Source organism: Vulpes vulpes, unplaced genomic scaffold, assembly GCF_048418805.1.
Source record: "Vulpes vulpes isolate BD-2025 unplaced genomic scaffold, VulVul3 Bu000000687, whole genome shotgun sequence".
NCBI classification, from domain to species: Eukaryota; Metazoa; Chordata; class Mammalia; order Carnivora; family Canidae; genus Vulpes; species Vulpes vulpes.
In genome coordinates this window covers 51802-64264 of record NW_027325683.1, presented here as the reverse complement: position 1 = coordinate 64264, position 12463 = coordinate 51802, and positions in this window count along the sequence as shown.

The following is a 12463-nucleotide window of genomic DNA, read 5'->3' as shown; positions in this document are numbered from 1 at the left end:
ACTACTGAGGGCTTTCCCATAGGCTGTGTCTCTGGGTGCTCATTTAGTTTTGTCATAATATCTTCATTTACTGTGCCCTTTCTAAGTAATCCATCCATATTGTGCTCCTCTATCTGACACCTAATTCCTAATAGTTATTATTTTTTTAATCCCTGAGGAGCCAACCAATCCATTTGCAATCACTGTAGGCTATGCCTGTTTCAGTGCACAGTGAACATACAGAAATACTATGCATATTCTTCTCACTGAGATCACCTCACTACACACTGCCCTGTTAAGGGGCACTCCCATGGGGGGCTGCCTTGCAGCAGCCATGTGCTTCCTGTAATGGTGCCCCACTGTACACACTTCTTTCCCACTGTGTTAAGTGCCATTGCGGCACACAGGTCTGTAGGTGCAAGCTAGTGGAGAAGTAGTAGAGCAGCATGTACTAGCTCGGGCTGGCATGACAATGTATCATAGATGGTATTTGTTTTCGCACAGTTCCGGAGGTTGGAAGTCTGAGATCGAGTGAAGGCACGGCTGGGTTTTAGTGGCTTCCTTGAAGATGGTCACCTTCCTACTGTGTCCTTACATGGAGTGGAGGGTTGGGGGCAGGGAGAGACAGAGGGAGAGGGAGATATATATTTTTACATCTTTTTCCAATCATTCTACTCCATCCAAACATTGCACTAGAACTACGTATTAGTTGAGCCCCTGTAGGCGAGACAAAACAATGCAGTTGTATAAAAAAGTGAAGTACCTTTATTTCAAGGTTAGTCAAACGCTAAGAGCGAGCCTGCCATAGAAGATGGAACCCTACTGCTAATTTCATTACATCCTGATCTGTGTAATCATGGGGTTCCACTGTATTAACAAAAGCTTTCATTTATTACGCACTTGCTAAGGGACAGACCAGTGTCAGTACTTTTCATGAATTATCTTTCTTAATTCTCTTATCAGATTTATCAGCCCCCTTTTACACCAGAGGAACCAGATTCAAAGAGAGATTAATGAACATGCCCAAGGTCATACAGCTTATAAATAGAGATATAGATTTTATCCTAGGAAATCTTATGCAGAGACCATGATGGAAATGTCTCATCTGTCGCATAAAGAGATAAGGATAACATTATGCACTTAGGGAAAAAAATAAATACATAAAGTGCCCATAACAGGTAGGCTTGTTGATGGATACATTATCTGAAAAGCACTAAGAGCTTGGCACAAGGGTTATTAACATTCAAAGCCAGCTCTTGCTGCCAGCAGCAAAGTCGGGTGCCAGTGCTAGCATCTCCTTAGCAGGACCCCAGCCAATTGTAACCCTCCTGGTGCATCTGTGGTTGGCTAATTTGCTGGATAAATTCTGCCCTGGAAGCCAGGAAATCATCTTTGAAAATGAGCTAGAAGACCTTTTCCAAAGTTTTGCAGAACTGACCAAATGGCAGAGTTTTTCAGGTGCCCATTTGTTCATTTGTGTTACGGGAAAGAGTCAGGCTACAAACAAACAAACAATTGCCTATTATTTAACAGATGCCCTCCCACCATGTGATTCATGTATCAGCACAAGATACATATGTGTACAGGGCTGGGGGAAGAGTCTAAAATTTAGAAATGTATCTGAAACACATAAAGTGTGATTGTTATGAAATGAAATTAAGTAAATGGTGGGAGGCATGAGATCCTTTCCAACAGCTTGAGGTATAAAGTCATTACTTTTCTATCCTTCGCATACCCAGACCCCAGAAAATCCCATATCCATTCTTATCCAAAAACCTCAAGGGCATGACCAGTCTCAAGGTATTAACCTACTTCCCAATACTAGATAAAGAGAAATAGGAGTAACCTGGTCAAACCACAAGGAAAATTTCTGTTCTGGCTCTATAGCTTTCATGGCAGACTGAGGGGGTGCCCTGCACAATCTGCTCTTGTCCACTGCTTTTTGAATGCTGTAACGGACTGCACACTGTCCCTCCAGAAGATATATTGAAGTCCTAACCACTGGTACCTGTGAATGGGAACTTATTTGGGAAGGAGGCCTTTACTGATATAACCAGTAAGAGGAGGTTGTGATGAGGTGGGGTGAGTTGATGGGTGTTCTTGTCAGAAGAAAAGACTCAGAGATACAGAGGAGAGCACTATATGATGACCTAATCATGCCTGAAGTGGGGCATCTATACACAGGGGACACTCAAGACTGCTGGCAACACCAGAGGCCAAGAGAAAAGCATGGAATAGATTCTCCCCGAAAGCCTCAGAGTAAGCATGGCTCTTCAGTGTCGATCTCAGAGTTCCAGCCTCTAGAACTATGAGAACAAATTTCTGTTGGTCAAAGCCACCGGGTTGTGACACTTCATACAGGAGCCCTAGAATACTAACTGATGCCCTGCTAATGTGTTGCCCTACCAATCTAGCTCAAACTGACTTGGACCTGCTTTCTAGCTTTGTTTTGTTTGTTTTTGTTTTTGTTTTTGTTTTTGTTTTTGTTTTGTTTTGTTTTTCTGGTGAAGACAACCCCACTCTCTCCAGTGTGACATGAGACATAGTCATGGTTCCTTAAGCTGTTGAACTATTTAGGATATACTCGCATTCTCAATACAACCCCCATCCAAAAAAATAGGAAGGAAACAAAGCCCTTCCTATGCTGGGCCAAGGATGGAGAAGGGTTCCCAGCATGATAAAGGACAGCCTGCTACGCCCCAGGTCAGAATGGCCTCCCTCTGGTCCTTTTGTGCCAGAGCGGCTTCAGAGTCCCAATTCCATATGCACACAATAGTTGAAAGTGCTGGTGAGCACCCTTGGTTCCCAGGCCTCACCGTGGAACTACTGAGCCAGCCTTAGACTCCTTCCTACTCTCACTCCTCTGGAACTGCAGAATTCTGCTGGCAATTTCACCAAGTTTGAAGATTGCCCATGGGATACACCTGAGATAACAACCTTATTGGCTTTGTCAATGAATTCAGTCCGACTTTCTCTGTTTCCTGACATCTATCTGGCTTCCACCATACTACCCTCTGAATGATGGGGTGCGTGCCTGACTCATCCAGTAAGGCTGAGAACAGAAAGCACAGGGCAGCATGTGCACAGGAATTTGACTATCTTTAGGGAGGGACACACACTTCTCCAATCCAGGGAGATGGAAATACATGAAGGAGCTGAGTCTTCTGTTTCAGAAACTGGGTAATTTGTACTTCTAGTACAATGGTACGTGTCCACTATTTATTAGCTGGCCTGTAGTTTGTGCTATTGAAAATTGAGAATCTTGGTTTCTAACTAGCACCACATGGCTGATGTGCATCAAAATATGTCACTCTAGAAGGGACTGAGACCATGGCTCCAGGAACTTACAACTTAGATAACTGTAGTTTGCAGGACATCCACTTAAATATCAATTGCCATCACATTTCTTTATAAGTGGGTTTGGATTAATCATTATAACCAGCTGGTTTTCCATGGCTAAAATGAGTATTTAAACATTTCCATGCTCACTGTTCCATCTTTGACTCGTTATTGGTGATAGTTCTGGGCTTCAGCACTTGATGAGAAAAGCTAAAAAGTATTGTGGCTGTTCTGTAATGATACACCTTCCAAAATGTTAGAGGAAATAGTCCGAGACACTCATGAATGTAAATGCCTCTACCACCTTGTGTAAACACACTGCATCTTTAAAAAGTGCAAGAAGGGGGATCCCTGGGTGGCGCAGCGGTTTGGCGCCTGCCTTTGGCCCAGGGCGCGATCCTGGAGACCCGGGATCGAGTCCCACGTCGGGCTCCCGGCACATGGAGCCTGCTTCTCCCTCTGCCTGTGTCTCTGCCTCTCTCTCTGTGTGTGACTATCATAAATAAATAAAAAATTTAAAAAAAATTAAAAAAAAAAGTGCAAGAAGTTATTAGAGTTGGGTACATTTCAATAACCAAGGGAACAAATAGAGAAAGTCTTGGTGAATGTGGTCATATTTGAACTTTGTCTTGAGGGATGATTGTATTGAGGATAAAGATATTTGATATTCCAACTGAAGGAAGAAGGTGAAAGGGGGCAGGTGGGTGTTTTGGGAACGATGAATCATGGGCCGTGGTGCAATCAGGGCATGGAGAAGAGGGGAGGGTGGCGGGGAGGAAGTGGAGGTAGGGACAAATGACCAAGAACCTTCAAAGGCCCCAGGGAGTTCAGTTTGTATTTGGAAGGTAATGCTGAGCCTAGGAGAAGTAGGGCAATCAGCACAACATTTAGAAGGCAACCAGGAAGTTCTCTTTCATGGGGGGCGGAAGGGGGATATGAATTAGAAACAGAGCAAGCAATGAGGAAGTTTTGGAACTGGTCCATGTAAGTGAGAAAGAGAAACTGAACCAGCACTGCAGAAGTGAGAACAAGAGAAGGGAAGATAGACATTTGGGGAAAGAATCAGAAAACTTTATTTTCAACAATTATGTAATATGACCCTTTTGGTATTTTTCTCTTCCAGACCAGGCAGTTGAATCAAAGGGCATGCATAATAGTTGAAGGTATGTTGATGATTGACATTAATAAGATATTGTAACAATGCTTAAAATAGCATCCCAGGGTAGGAAACTAATTAGGAGTGTGTGTGATTAGAGACTCGGCACGGAAACATCATTGTTCTGGGGTTGGTTTTTGGTGATGGTTCCAGTGATGGCGAAGGGGATGGTACTGGAATAGGTGATTACAGAGTATCAGTGATATATCAGGCATTTGGAGTATATATTGTGGCCCTGATACTGCCAAACACTATTCTAGATGCTTAGGAAATAAACAGAAAATAAACAGGAAATAAACAGAAAAACCCTGCCTTCTTCAAGTAGATATCTGAGAACTTCTACCAAGTACCCAAAGTGCTGGATAGAAAAATAAATAATGGGGAGCCCGGGTGGCTCAGCGGTTTAGTGCCGCCTACAGCCCGGGACTTCAGCCCGGGATCAGGTCCCATGTCGGGCTCCCTACATGGAGCCTGCTTCTCCCTCTTCCTGTGTCTCTGCCTCTTTCTCTCTCTCTCTCTCTCTCTCTCTCTCTCTCTCTCTCTCTGTGTGTGTGTGTGTGTGTGCATGTGTCTCATGAATAAATAAATAAAATATTTTTTTAAAAAGAAAAAGAAGTAACCCGTAATATCAGGAAGAGGAACTTTGGACATGGTCCTATAAAATTATGACCCTTGCTTTCTGTAACTCTTGAGCTCCTACCGTGTACCATGCCTGGAGTAAAAGCTCCCCATGCACTGTTCCCTTTGGTAGACACAGGAATTCCATCCTCATGGCATGGGAAGTGGGAGTCTCATTGAGGCTGGCCCCAGTAGGCACCACATCAATGCCTGGGGACAAGATCACCACCTCAACAGGGTGTGTACTTCTGAGCTTGCCAACTGAGAGAGCTTGTTTTTATTCTCTCAGACAACTATTATTTTTCATTTTGTTTTTTTTAAGATTTTATTTATTCATTTGACAGATAAAGAAAAAGCACAAGAAAGAGGAGCAGCAGGGAGAGGGAGAAGCCGTCTTCCCACTGAGTGGGGAGCCCTGGGATCATGACCTGCGCTGAAGGCAGACACTTAACCAACAGAGCCATCCAGGCACCCCTCAGACAATTATTATTGATATGCCATTTAGAGAAGCAGTTGAGGATACTAATAACCATATGATCATACTGTCATCAATGGAAGCCATAAAACCCAAGTCATCAAAGGGAAATTGGCATGTTTGCCTTGACATCAGAGACGGGAGGCTGACTGCTGGTCCAGACAGGACCTTGGTGAGATTAATGAACTCAAGCTCTGGTGCACAGCCTCATATACCTAGAGAACAGAACTTAGAGGGTTTCCAGGGCTCATCTCACTCTGCAAGATGACTTATTACCAAGCTAATGACATGATACTGGATATCAACATCTTCATTTTCATGGGAAGACATAACTGCCAAAATAATCAGTTCATTTCCTCACGCTGGGGAAATCTATTCAGGAGACCAAATCACGAGACATGAAATGATGAGAGCTTATTTAACATGGGCAGAGATTCTGTGATGCATCTGGTGTTCGACATTTTATTTATGCCATCGCATTTCACTTGAACAAGGACCCTGCGAGCTGAAGTACCTGAGTTTGTGGAGTTTCTCTGCCTTTTCCAGAGTGGCTGTGTAGCAGAACTAGAACTTGAACACACCTCCGTCTGTCCACAAAGCAGTTCTCATAATGCTCCATTCTGAACATTTAAAATCTTCTTGGAGCTCCTTGATTAAGACGCTGAATTTTTTGAAGGGTATTTTTCACTCTTTCAGAGTGGGGGACAGAAATGCAGGGTGATTGAGAACATGGAGTCCAAAGTCAGAGTGTGGTTCTGAGCCTGGTCCTGCTTCCTGCATGGCTGATATTGGCAAATTAGGTCAACACTTAACAGAAGTGCTTTTACTACTATAAAAATGGGAGAAATTATAGCAAAGTGTCTGTCATATGGAAAGCAATCAATAAATATTAATTATTGTTTGCTTTTATACCCAGACTAGTTGTCCATTGTTTTTGAGGGGATATTTATGAGAACCAATGTTGGCCATGTTGAATAAAATAATTCTTCCTTCAGATAATCACTACACATGCTGGCTTCTTCTCCACTTATTTGTGTGTGTGTGTGTGTGTGTGTGTGTGTGTGTGTGTGTGTTTTTCTCAAGGATTTACACACACTCTGTCATTTTCCTCCTATATCTTTACTTCAGAAAGTTGTATTATGACACAATTCCATGCTGTGAATTTCACTTTCTGGAATCTGGGTCAGTCCATGACACTTCATCAGATGTGGGTGTTTCTTGGATGTCCCTGGCAGCCAGAGGGCCCAGTCACCTCCCATGGCAGTGCCCTCTGATTGTTGCTGGTTACACTATAGGAGCCTCTAAATTGTGTGGACATTCTCATACACAGAAAATACATGGGAAGTTAGAAAGAGCAGGGACTTTATGATCCTCCCCTGAAAGACTGAGATACTAAGACTTATGTAGAAGCAGGCCACTTGTCAGCAACTTGCTCTGGGTCATCATTCATTAGATTTGGAAGCACTCCTCCATACATGATCTGGGTGGCTTACAGAACAGCCTTGTGAGACAAGACATATAGGCATAGTCAACCCCATCTCAGAAGATGTATTGTCTGTCTCTGTTCTCATTCATTTGAGGAATATAAATAATAGTGAAAGGGAATATAAGGGAAGGGAGAAGAAACGTGTGGGAAATATCAGGAAGGGAGACAGAACACAAAGACTCCTAACTCTGGGAAACGAACTAGGGGTGGTGGAAGGGGAGGAGGGCGGAGGGTGGGGGGGAATGGGTGACGGGCACTGAGGGGGACACTTGACGGGATGAGCACTGGGTGTTTTTCTGTATGTTGGTAAATTGAACACCAATAAAAATTAATTTATTAAAAAATAAAATAAAATAAAATCAATTCCCAATGGGATCCCTGGGTGGCGCAGCAGTTTAGCACCTGCCTTTGGCCCAGGGCGCGATCCTGGAGATCCGGGATCCAATCCCATGTCGGGCTCCCTGTTTGGAGCCTGCTTCTCGCTCTGCCTGTGTCTCTCCCCCTCTCTCTCTCTCTCTCGCTCTCTCTCTCTCTCTGTGTGACTATCATAAATAAATAAAAATTTAAAAAAAATAAAAAAATAAAATCAATTCCCAAAGGGATAAAATTCATTCTCCAAACAGTGTATGTTCTCATTCATTTGGGGAATATGAATAATAGTGAAAGGGAATATAAAGGAAGGGAAAAGAAATGTTGGCAAATATCAGGAAGGGAGACAGAACATAAAGACTCCTAACTCGGGGAAACGAACTAGGGGTGGTGGAAGGGGAGGAGGGCGGGTGTTGGAGGGGAATGGGTGACGGGCACTGAGGTGGACACTTGACGGGATGAGCACTGGGTGTTTTTCTGTATGTTGGTAAATTGAACACCAATAAAAATTAATTAAAAAAATTAAAAAAAATTCATTCTCCAAACTGGCACCATGGATTGGTCTCTGCCTGCCTGCCCAATTCATCACTCATGACACGCTGCCCCATTTCTATGGGCCACTCACACAGAATTGCTGGTAGTGCCCCACTGCCTATCTACCTGACCCTACTCACCCCCGTAGACCACCTTCAGGAACTCCCCTCAATGCACATACATGCACAGACAGCTAGTTCTCAGCTGCTCTGCTCTCATGGCCCCTCTTTGTGATGTTCTTTTGTGTACCTTTTCACCAAGTAAGTCTGCCCCCCTTTTTAGGTAAGATATAGATAGATAGATAGATAGATAGATAGATAGATAGATATAACAGACCTTATTTTAAAAAAGGAAAGTTTTAGATTTATAGAAAAATTGAGCAGATACTATGGAATTTCCCTTTCCATCTCCCTTGAGTTGTTGTCCTTATCATTACCATCTTATGCTGGTGTGACGCACTTGTGACACTTAACGAGCCTGTATTACTACAGTATTATTAACCAAAGACCATACTTCTCTTTATCCCATGAGGTTCTATGGTGTTATTTGTTTTGTTTTGTTTTGCTTTGTTTCATTTTTTTAGAGAGAGAGATTGAGTGCAAGTGGGCGAGGATCGAGGAGGAGCAGGGGGAGAGATAGAATCTTAATCAGGCTCCACAAAGTGGGGCTTGATCTTATGACCCTGAGATCATGATCTGAGCCTAAATCAAGAATCAGATGCTTAACCAACTGATCCACCCAGGCACCCCAGTTCTATAGGTTTTGAAAAATGCATGTTATGAATCTACCTGGACAATATTATACCCCCAAAATCTCTGCTTTGTTTGTTCATCCTTTGTCTTTTCCCTAGAACTCCTGGAGACCCTTGATCTTTTTACTCTCTATAGTTTTGCCTTTTCATGGATGGATATAGCCCAGTTGGCTTAGATACTCAACTATTGAAGGACATCTGAGCTGTCTCCAGTTTGTAGTGATTTATAAATAAAGTGCATGTAAACATCTGTGTGTAGGTTTTTGCATGGACATAAGTATTCAAATCATTTGAAAAAATACCTAGGAGCACAATTGCTGAATCATATGTTGACTATGTTTAGTTTTATAAAAAAAAGTCACTGTATTCCAAAATGGCTGTGCCAGTTTGCATTTCTACCACAATGAATGAGAGCTCCTTTTGCTCTGTATCCTTGTCAGCATTTGGTGTTGTCATTTTTTAAATTTTAGTCATTTAAATATGTATGTCTGTCTTGGTTTACTTTGCATTTCCCTAATTATATATGATATTTAGCATCTTTTTCAGATGCTTACTTGCCATCTGTATATCATCTTTGATGAGGTGTCTGCTCAGATCTTTTGCCAATGTTTTGACTTGGATGTTTGTTTTCTCATTTTTGAGTTTTAAGAGTTCTTTGGATATTTTGGATACAAATCCACTATCAAAAATGTGCTTTGTAAATATTTTCCCCTAATAAGAAGTATTTTTAATGCTATCTTACTGTTTCCTATTTAACTTTAACAATTGTCATTTATGAAATTATACTGTTCTACTAAAAGAAGTAAATAAAAAAAGTAGTTCAGAAGTGCTGTCCTTATCCCTGAGACCTCATTCCTTTCTCTCATTCCCCAAAAGCTGTTACTAGGAAGCTCTTCCTACTTCTGCTTAAAATTCAAATCAGTGCTCTCTGCTCCCAGAAACTATAACAATTTTGACCATTACCATCTGACATGGGGTGAGCACACAGTAAAGAGGTTTGACCAATATTGTTGAATATATGAATTTGTTCAAAATATTTAATATATTAAACTAGTCTTGGATATATAGATATGTATATATATTCCTTGATAGATATGTATAGGAGACTTGATATTCTGCTACTGCAGACTACTTTTAAGACTCATTCAGGGATTTAAATTCTATCTCAAACTGTCACAAATTAATAAAATATACAAAAAAGAGAGAACATTAATATACCTAATCTAAAAATTGCCTTACATATACACATGAAACATTAAGAATTTTGACCAGGTACTCGATCACAAATAAATCTCAATAAGTTTGAAATAACTGAGATACAGTTCATATTCTCTGAGCACAATAAAATCATAAATGAATCCTAAAAATATAAAGAAACAAAATAACCTATAACCATTACAAATTAGAAAAAAAAAAAAAAGCAAAACTACTCACAACTAAATGACTTAGAAGTTCTCCAAAATTTGCACATATGTTAATCATGGGATAGAGAAACTGACAGTTAATATTTCTTTTTTTTTTTTTAATACCTACCCTTTGCTTCAACATGGATAGAACTGGAGGGTATTATGCTGAGTGAAGTAAGTCATTCGGAGAAGGACAAACATTATATGGTCTCATTCATTTGGGGAATATAAAAAGTAGTGAAGGGGAATAAAGGGGAAAGGAGAGAAAATGAGTGGGAAATATCAGTGAGGGTGACACAACATGACTCTTAACTCTGGGAAACGAACAAGGGGTGGTGGAAGGGGAGGTGGGCAGGGGGATGGGGTGACTGGGATGAGCACTGGGTGTTATGCTATATGTTGCCAAATCGAAATCCAATAAAAATATGCAAAAATAAATAAATAAATAAATAGTCTTTTTTAAGTAACTTTTTAAAGATTTTTAAAGATTTATTTATTTATTTATTTATGATAGAGAGAGAGAGAGAGAGGCAGAGACACAGGAAGAGGGAGAAGCAGGCTCAACGCAGGAGCCCAACGTGGGACTCCATCCCAGGTCTCCAGGATGACACCCCGGGCTGTAGGCAGTGCTAAACTGCTGTGCCACTGGGGCTGCCCACAAATAAATAAATAATCATCTTACTGAAGATGGTGTTTGGTCAGTTTGCCTAAGTTATAGATTATTACAAATCACAGTTTTTCATCATGTTACACTTAAAAGAAGAGGTTTAGGATATCTCAGGAGTTTTCCAACATATTTCTTGAAAATATTTATTCTCAGGTTCTTCAAAGGTGCCCCAGAGGCTGATATGATGAGCAGCCACACTGGCTGGTCACCAGGAGGACCCTTCTCAATATAAGAATGATTGGACTCCATACAAATAGGCTCCTAACTCAAAATGATTGAAACATAAAGGAAGGTGCTATTGCTATAATTTAAGTCCAAGGGCAATGTGGCACTTCATGGTTGATTGACTCAGTGATTCAATGACATCATCAGGCACCAATGCATTATTTTTTTTCTCCCTTCATATTGCCATGAACTACATGGCTTCATTCTTAGTCTTAAAGTTTGCTGAAACAATACCATGAGTCACATACAAACACTAGGTTCAAGGTAAGAAAGAAGAGTGCTTCATGTTTGGTTTCTCTACTAGACATAAAGAAACTTTCCCCAGAAGCCTCCATCAACCTTCACTGCGTGAACTGGGCGTACTCCAAGTACACCTGCAGACAGCATAGGGTTAGCTTCCATTGAGGCACATTGCTGTTGATACTGAGTAATTGCTTCATGGTTCACCTACAAATGAAACGCTAGTGAGGCTGTGTGTAAATGTGTCCACTTAAGGTTTCATTGAATAAAAAAAAAAGCAGCCTTAAAAAAATAAGTAGGGAGACTACTGGCTTTATCTCAGAAATTATCCTCAATTAGTCTGCAGTGCATGACTATGCATACCTCAGGATTGTGTGAGACAATATATTTTAAGCTCCATGTAAGGGCTGGCACTAGACAGTGGTGGATTCTAAATTTGTTTCTAGGTCCTTGTTGGCTCAATTGGAACCTTACCTACTCCTTGTGCCATTGCTTCTGGGGCTCTTGGCAAAAAGAACATTTCCCTTTCCACATGAAGGAGTTGGAAGCCAACAGAACAAAGGGTACAACTGTGAGGGTGGAGAATCCAGAGAACGGAGTGCACAGTGACCCAGATGGCGAGAAGAAAGACAAGGTGGCTGTCCCAGTGAGAGCTGGGGCAAGGGTGGGCTAGAATGGGCCACACATCCAAGGTCATGTCACTGAGTCACACTTGGGATTCTTGCATTAACATGGCTATAAATAACATCCATGCCTCCAGCAAGTTCCCCATCCATAAGTGTTTCTAACCTTCTCCATCCAAAAATAAATATATAGCTTTATAAAGCATATGGTCTAGAACCCCAGAATCCAAGCTTATTGTTCATCTGGACAATCTTTCTACCCTAATTCTTCATTTTCCAAACAATGAGCAAGGAAGATTCCTCATTATTCTATTTTTCATTGATGTTTACGAAGGAAAGTGAAATTGACCTTTATCACTCATGATTATGAAATTTCAAATACTCATAGAATATAACAGCTGGAATTAAGGGCCCTTAGAAATCACGCAGCCTGGTTCTCATTTTACACACGAGGAATATAAAGGCAGTGAGTTTAAATAAACTATCAAAAATACAATGCTACAATACTAACTTGATGAGCCAAAGCTAGAGTCAGAGATTCCTGTTCTCCATCTGGAACTCTGTCCACCTCAACTACATGGGATTCACATTGTCA